Consider the following 9,281-nt stretch of genomic DNA (forward strand, 5'->3'; position numbering starts at 1 on the left):
TTTCCTACTTTATACCTCTTCATAAAATCTACGAAAGGAGGAGGTAATAAAATAAGAGAGAGATAGAAAGTTAGTTTGAAGAGATAAGGGAATGATGATATAAGAGGAGGAAGAACAGAGGAAGAGGAAGAGAGGGAAGAGGGAGAGAGGGAACAGGAAGAGAGGGGGAGGAAGGGAGAAAAGAAAGAAAGGGAAATTTTTGTTGAATATAAAATAAGACCTAAAGGAAATTGCCGTCACACAGACAGACAGACAGAGACAGACAGAGACAGACAGACAGAGACAGACAGAGAGAGAGACACACACACACACGTAGTCAAGCACTCACATATATTCTCTCTGTCTCTTGCTCACACACACACACACACACGTCAATTATACAACACTGCAATCCCTAACAATTAAATCATCCTACCAAACTGGATTTAAAACTATTGTCGGTAATTCTAAACCACAAAAAAAAAACTGCCTCCATTGTCGGGAAAAAATTACACACCCAGTCACTACCACACGAGATAAAATATAATAGAGTGTGTTTGACTCGCCAATGGATGTATACGTGTGTGAATTGTATTATTATTATTGATGATTGATGATGATAATAAAATAATAATGAAATAATAATAATAACAATAACAAAAACAACTACACCTATATAATAATCAAACCACAACACCAACACTCACACCTACACACCCAAACCATCAACAAGAACACTCACACACCGAACACAAGCAGAACAACAAGCCCAAACCATTTCATCTCATTTACATACAGCGATTACCCTTGCCGGCGTGAGTTAGTGACCGTAGTGTACGATAAATCTGGTATAGCTACATGAAAAACAGATCAAGGGGCTGAGTGTGTGTTGTACCGGCCTGGGGAGTGGGAGTGAGAGGGAGGGGGGAGTGGGGGTGAGAGGAGAGAGGAGGGAGGGTATGGAGGTGGTAGTTAGAGAGAGGAGGGAGGGTGAGGAGGGGTAGTTAGGGAGAGGAGGGTAGTTAGTTGGGGAGGCGAGGAGGAAGAACAGTGAGAAGAGCTTAGCATAAAGAGAGAAGAGCCTAGCAGGATGGGGAGTATTTGTTTTAAAGTACGAACAGGAGAAGAGCCAGTATAAACAGGAGAGGAGCCCAGTGTGACGGAGAGGAGACTAGCAAGAAAGGAACAGGAGCTTCGCATGAACGCGAGAGGAGCCTAGCATTATCAGGAGTGGAGCCTAGCGAGTGAGAGCTGCCGAAGACTCAAGTTTACGGGCGGCCATTAGTCAGCGGAGGTCGTGGATTACTCTACCTGGCATAGAGCTTCTAGTGACGCCCCTGACGGTGAAGGATAAAGTGCTGTAGAAATATCGCTAAACCCTTCAAAGTTGCTGTGGTAATACTGTCAAGGATTCAGTGTTGTTGTGGTAATACTGATGGGGTGATACTGTCAGGGTCTCAATGTTGCTGTGGTAATACTGTCAAGGATTCAGTGTTGTTGTGGTAATACTGATGGGGTGATACTGTCAGGGTCTCAATGTTGCTGTGGGAATACTGTCAAGGATTCAGTGTTGTTGTGGTAATACTGATGGGGTGATACTGTCAGGGTCTCAATGTTGCTGTGGGAATATCACCGAATTTTACCCTATGCAAAACTTAACCAATTCGAGTGATGAAGTCATCGTACTCAAGAAGTTAGGTCATAGTACTCAAGGACTATATCATCGTATTCAAGTGGTTAAATCATCATTCTCAAGGGTTAAGTCATCATTCTCAAGGGGTTAAATCATCGTACTCAAGGGGTTCAGTCATCATTCTCATGGGGTTAAATCATCGTTCTCAAGAGGTTAGGTCACTGTACTCAGGGGGTTAAATCACCGTACTCAAGGGGTTAAGTCGTCGTACTCAAGGGGTTAAGTCACCGTACTCAAGAGGTTTAGCCACCGTACTCAAGGGGTTAAGTCACGGTACTCAAAAGGTTAAGCACGTATTCCGTATTAATCATTACATAAATAAAATCACTAAGAGACACGCCCCTGGTGGCTGCTTCTCCTGCTGGTGGTGGCTCTCCCTCCTGCTGGTGGTGGTGGTGACGGTGGTCGAGGGGGGAGGAGGGGGGTGATGGATCTATGTAACGGACTGCTGGGATGTGATTAATTTTTGAGGAGAGGAAGTTGGAGTCGAGTAGGAGAAAGTTAGAGGAGGAGGTTGTAGGAAGTTGGAGAAGATTGGAGGAAGTTGGAGAAGATTGGAGGAAGTTGGAGAAAGTTGGAGGAAGAAGTTGGAGGAGAAAGATGGAGGAAGTTGTTGGAGGAAGTTGGGGGGGACAGACTTGTAATAGTGGTGGCTGGAAACTGTGGCTAGATTTTTTAGTTTACAAGTTCATTCAGATTAGACAACTCTAACTCCTGTTGTAGGGGGAGGAGGAGGGGGGGGAGGGGAAGAGGAAGGGGAAGGGGGAAGGGGCTCAGGTAGATGAATTAATGGCACCGTGTGAGGTAGGTGCCATAAAGGTGCCATAAAGATGCGCCTCAACAGTGACAAACTAACTAGATTCACTAAATACAGCCATAGAATTTAGGTATATAGACAGTGATGATAGCCTGGCACTGCAATCCACCACCATCACTCCCCCCCCCCCCTTCACCAATTAAAGTACCTATTTTAAAGCAAGGTGGACTGGGAGTACCCTGGGTATGGGGAGGGGGGGGGGATCGAACCAGCGACCGTCAGTACAAAAATTGAGCTTCATATCCACTGTATCAACACATTGGTACCTGTGCATACCTAACACCTGCTAAACATACAGGTTAATTAAGTACTGTATACAGGTAAAATACAATTAAAAAGAGACAATATCATTACCCAAGGAGACTTAACATATATATACAGTGATGATGTAAAAAAGTTAAATTGCCTGGAGGTGATTAAGAACTACATTAATTAGCAGTCAGTAGAGATTAAATAGTTCAGGGGAAAAAAGTAATGATTAGAATTGGTGAGATGAAATATTATCAGAATGGGTTGTTGGTTCGTTGTGGATGGTGTTAAGTTCTCCATGTTCCCACTAGAGGCGTTGCTGTTTCCTGTCCCGTTGTGGTCCTTTCCCAGCCCTTCCTTCCCTTCCCTTCCCAGCCCTTCCCTTCCCTTCTCTTCCCGTCATTATATCATACCCATCTTCCTCATCCCTTTCTGCCTCTTCCTATTCTTAATCACCACTCTACCTATTCCTCTCCACTCTCACCATCCCTCTCCACTCTCACCTCCCCCTCTCCACTCTCACCTTCCCTCTCCACTCTCACCTCCCCTCTCCACTCTCACCATCCCTCTCCACTCTCACCTCCCGTCTCCACTCTCACCATCCCTCTCACCTCCCATCCACCTGCCACACAATCTATCTATCTATCGTTCTATCCATCTATCCACACGAGAATATATCCACACTATAATTTCTCCCTTACGATATATCCATCAACAGCACCAGAGTATATCCTCACATAACAGGATATACCAGCCTTTGAGAGCAAGTTTACCAGGCTTTAACGACGGGATATGACCTAGTATAACGGGATATATCAACCAATTTAATATATCCTCCCTACTAAGATTTACACACACGAATATAACGTAGTATAACGGATATATTACAGCCATTTCGGACACCCCGCCTCAGAGTATACTGGTGGACAACAGGAGGGGGTATAACGGGGTAAGTGGAGGGAATATAACGGGGCTTACGGGGCAGGGAAGCGGGGCAAATATCACACACACACCTCTCTCCCTTTCCCCCCCTGGTATGTATGTATGTATGTATGTATGTATGTATGTATGTATGCATGTATGTATGCATGTATGTATGTATGTTAAATAGGCATAATCGTCCAATTAAGCATTAAAAAGCAACTGATGTTTTTGCCAAATAAGCATTACGCTACTGTTGTGTGTGTGTGTGTGTGTGTGTGTGTGTGTGTGTGTGTGTGTGTGTGTGTGTGTGTGTGTTTATAACTTCATGGAACACTGAAAATATATAAACATTCACTCTGTTTTATGTACAGTAAGTTATCTTTTATCAACCTAACCTAACCTAGCCTAACCTAGCCTAACCTAACCTAACCTAGCCTAACCTAGCCTAGTCTAACCTAACCTATCTACACGTAGGTTAGGTTAGGTTAGGTCAGTAATAATGCATTTGATATATTCTTTCTATAATGACTATCTATAGTATAGATAGTCAGTATAGCTTCTATACTGACATCCCAATACACACATCAGCTTTAGTTGTCGAGAAACAATAATATAAACAACAACAAATACAACAAAAACAATAACAATAACAACAACAATAAGATCACAAACAACAATAAAAACATAACCCTTGCCACCAACCACAACAACCACACCACCAACAACAACTACACCACCAACAACAACTACACCACCAACAACAACTACACCACCAACAACAACTACAACAACTACACCACCAACAACAACCACAACAAAGACAATAACAAAGATGATAACAGTAATCAAATCAACAACACAACCATACAGTTCCTAACAAACTATTGAAACAAAAACGAATACAAATATTTACTACATATTGAAACCATTCAGAACACACACACACACACACACACACACACACACACACACACACACACGTCATATTCTACGCCACACACCACTATAACCCTTTGCCAAGTTATGAAGTAGAGGCGATAGTGGCATACCCTGACATACCTTCAGCATACCCATGTAATCTTAGCATATTCTTCAGCATACTGGTAAAAAAAAATATTATCTTATATTATATTTCAGCTACACTCTTAATATACTCATAGTGTCGACATATTGTACTTTGACATATAAGTGATATATTCTAACCTTGAGCCAAGAAGGTTGATGACGTCACCAGTATTGCAGAAGGGAGAGGAGGAGGAGGAGGAGGAGGAGGAGGAGGAGGAGGAGGAGGAGGAGTGAGAGGAGGAGGAGGAGGAGGAGGAGGAGGAGGAGGAGGAGGAGGGTCAGATCTTTTCTTACCTGAAATATGAGAAAAAAATAAATTGTTATTACCATTAAAAACCCCAGGTAGAATAATAGGAAACTTATAACACACACACACACACACACACACACACACACACACACACACACACACACACACACACACACACACACACACACACACACCAAAGGCAGTTTAATACACATGACTTAACTAAACATAGAACTTACGACACAATGTATTAAAAACAACAAGACCAACACATACTATACATAACACATATTGTACACATGGAGACACATAGAGTATACATGGCTAAATACACATAATGGACACATAGATAAGGTATAAGGATGCTTCGGGTATCATCCTCGGTGACCTGGGTAGAGGGGGGGAGGGTAATACGTAAGGTGTGCAAGTATTGTTAAGAGATGTGGTAACAGTGTGGTAGGTTGGGAGACATGGGTACAAGTGTGGTGGAAGGTGTGGTAGAAGGTGTGGTAGTGTAGTGTGTAGAAGGTGTGGTAGTGGTGTGGTAGTGGTGTGGTGTAATGGTGTGGTAGGTGGTAGTGGTGTGAGGTAGTGGTAGAAGGTATGGTAGTGGTGTGGCAGAAGGTGTCGTAGTGGTGTGGTAGTGGTGTAGGTGTGTGGTGAAGGTGGTAGAAGGTGGTAGGTGTGGCAGTGGTGTGGTAGTGGTGTAGTGGTAATGGTGTGGTAGTGGTGTGGTAGAAGGTGTGTTAGTGGTAGTGGTAGAAGGTGTGGTAGTGGTGTGGTAGAAGGTATGGTAGTGGTAGAAGGTATGGTGTGGTAGAAGGTGTGGTGTGTGGTAAAGGTAGTGGTGTTGCAGGTGTGGTAGAAGTGTGGTAGGTGGGATGAGTACAGTAGGTTAGGGTTCTAGTTGCCTCAGCATTGTTTAATACTTTGGCAACAGCTACAACACGCCCTCCCATCTCTCCCTCACCCCTCCCCCACTCTCTCTCTCTCTCTCTCTCTCTCTCTCTCTCTCTCTCACCTCAGCAATTCTCTCTCCTCTCTGTCACTCATCTCACAATCTAGGTACCTCCCTCTCTTCTCTCCTCCCACCTACAGCCCCTCTCTCTCTTTCTCTCCTCCCACTCAAGGTACTCTCTTTCTCTCCTCCCACTCAAGGTACCCTCTCTTTCTCTTCTCCTCCCACTCAAGGTACCCCTCTCTTTCTCTCCTCTCACCTATGTACCCCCTCTTTCTCTCTCCCACTCAAGATATTCCCTCTCTTTCTCTCTCCCACTCAAGGTACCCTCTCTTTCTCTCCTCCCACTCAAGGTACCCCCCCCTCTCTCTCTCTCCTGGGGGTAACAAAGACGTATGTTTTATAGTGACCAACTCTTTATTCGCGCCACTAACGTATTCTCCAAAGTTCCTACGTCAGATATTTACCTTAACTTATATGGTTGAATCGCCCTTAAGCTGTTTCACTTAGAGTAAGTTACGACAAAAAAGATACGATAAATTGATTATAGGTTCGTAAGTTAAATTTTTACCTCAACACACACAAACACATTCACACATACCTCCATAACCTCTACACACACACACACACACAAACACCTACACACACAAACACCTACACACAAGGCACCCAAAAAATAAACAGCAAAACTCCAGCACCTGTGAGCCACTGATAGGACCCCTTGATGTTAATAAACACCTGTGAGCTAATTATTGACAGGACGGCAGGTGCTTCCCGACCACAATATACTCCGATACACCTGAACCATTAGCACCTGTTCCCATCATTACTATTATTATTTACAGGTGTTTAGTTATTATTATTATTATTATTATTGTCCGTTTCTCCCTTCCCTTCACTCTAGCTTCCCTCCCTCCCTCTCCTTCGCTGGCCTCCATCCCTTCCTCCCTCGCAGTACTCATTTCCTCTCCCTCTCTCCCTCACACCACTCCCTCCCTCCCTCCCTCCTAGGACAGTCAATGACTCTCAAATGGCTTCACTGTCGACAAGAACATGAATATTAGCTGATTTATTTGATGCTGTATCGCGATTCTGCTGTAATCTCTGGCGCTGTTACTGTACTCTGATGCTGTTGCTGTACTCTGATGCTGGTGCTGTACTCTGATGCTGTTACTGTAATCTGATGCTGTTGCTGTACTCTAATGCTGTTGCTGTACTCTGACGCTGGTGCTGTACTCTGACGCGGTTGCTGTACTCTGACACTGTACTTAGGCACTGTTGTACTCTGTGGCGCTCTACAATAAGCCTACAGTACAGTACAGCCGAGTTTCCTTTCTTGTTCCCAATGGGTTTACAGCGGGCTCCTGCAGTCTTATTCCTACGATATTCTACACATAATTATAGAATGGATATACAGTCTACAGTACTACATAATGGGTGTACCACAACAGTCTACAGTACTACATAACAGACGTACCACACCAGTCAGCTACAGTCACCATCCACTCTAACACACTCTACAGTCTACAGTACTACATAATGGGTGTACCACAACAGTCTACAGTACTAAATAACAGACGTACCACACCAGTCAGCTACAGTCACCATCCACTCTAACACACTCTACAGTCTACAGTACTAAATAACAGACGTACCACACCAGTCAGCTACAGTTACCATCCACTCTAACACACTCTACAGTCTACAGTACTAAATAACAGACGTACCACACCAGTCAGCTACAGTTACCATCCACTCTAACACACTCTACAGTCTACAGTACTAAAATAACAGACGTACCACACCAACCGCCACAGTCACCATCCACTCTAACACACTCTACAGTCTACAGTACTAAATAACAGACGTACCACACCAGTCAGCTACAGTCACCATCCACTCTAACACACTCTACAGTCTACAGTACTAAATAACAGACGTACCACACCAGTCAGCTACAGTCACCATCCACTCTAACACACTCTACAGTCTACAGTACTAAATAACAGACGTACCACACCAGTCAGCTACAGTCACCATCCACTCTAACACACTCTACAGTCTACAGTACTAAATAACAGACGAACCACACCAGTCAGCTACAGTTACCATCCACTCTAACACACTCTACAGTCTACAGTACTAAATAACAGACGTACCACACCAGTCAGCTACAGTCACCATCCACTCTAACACACTCTACAGTCTACAGTACTAAATAACAGACGTACCACACCAGTCAGCTACAGTCATCATCCACTCTAACACACTCTACAGTCTACAGTACTAAATAACAGACGTACCACACCAGTCAGCTACAGTCACCATCCACTCTAACACACTCCTACAGTCTACAGTACTCAAATAACAGACGTACCACACCAGTCAGCTACAGTCACCATCCACTCTAACACACTCCCCACAGTACTAAATAACAGACGTACCACACCAGTCAGCCACAGTCACTATCCACTCTAACACACTCTACAGTCTACAGTACTAAATAACAGACGTACCACACCAGTCAGCTACAGTCACCATCCACTCTAACACACTCTACAGTCTACAGTACTAAATAACAGACGAACCACACCAGTCAGCTACAGTTACCATCCACTCTAACACACTCTACAGTCTACAGTACTAAATAACAGACGTACCACACCAGTCAGCTACAGTCACCATCCACTCTAACACACTCTACAGTCTACAGTACTAAATAACAGACGTACCACACCAGTCAGCTACAGTCATCATCCACTCTAACACACTCTACAGTCTACAGTACTAAATAACAGACGTACCACACCAGTCAGCTACAGTCACCATCCACTCTAACACACTCTACAGTCTACAGTACTAAATAACAGACGTACCACACCAGTCAGCTACAGTCACTATCCACTCTAACAGTCTACAGTACTAAATAACAGACGTACCACACCAGTCAGCTACAGTCATCATCCACTTTCCTCTACAGTAATCTTGGCTCTCACACGTGTACCCTGGGGATGTTTGAGACTATTTTTATAACTCACATATTTCTGTTATTCTCACATTCTTCTGCTGGTCAACCTATACCTTCTCTCTCTCTCTTCCTTCCCTTCCACCTTTCTCTCAAATTCCTCCTCTGATCCACCTAATCTTATCTCCCTCTCTCCCTCCTCCTCCTCCTTTCTCAAGTTTACGTGAAGTTTGATCAAAGTGGAGACTGAAGAGATAGGTAAAGGGAAGGTAAATGCAAAGAGATTAGAGAAGGAAGGGACGAGATCAAATGGTAAACAAGACTGAAGATTTCCCGTATTCTCAAAAAATTCCTAAGTTAAGTTAGATTATTTTTTTTTCG

Source organism: Homarus americanus, unplaced genomic scaffold (assembly GCF_018991925.1).
Source record: "Homarus americanus isolate GMGI-L3 unplaced genomic scaffold, GMGI_Hamer_2.0 scaffold28172, whole genome shotgun sequence".
NCBI lineage: Eukaryota > Metazoa > Arthropoda > Malacostraca > Decapoda > Nephropidae > Homarus > Homarus americanus.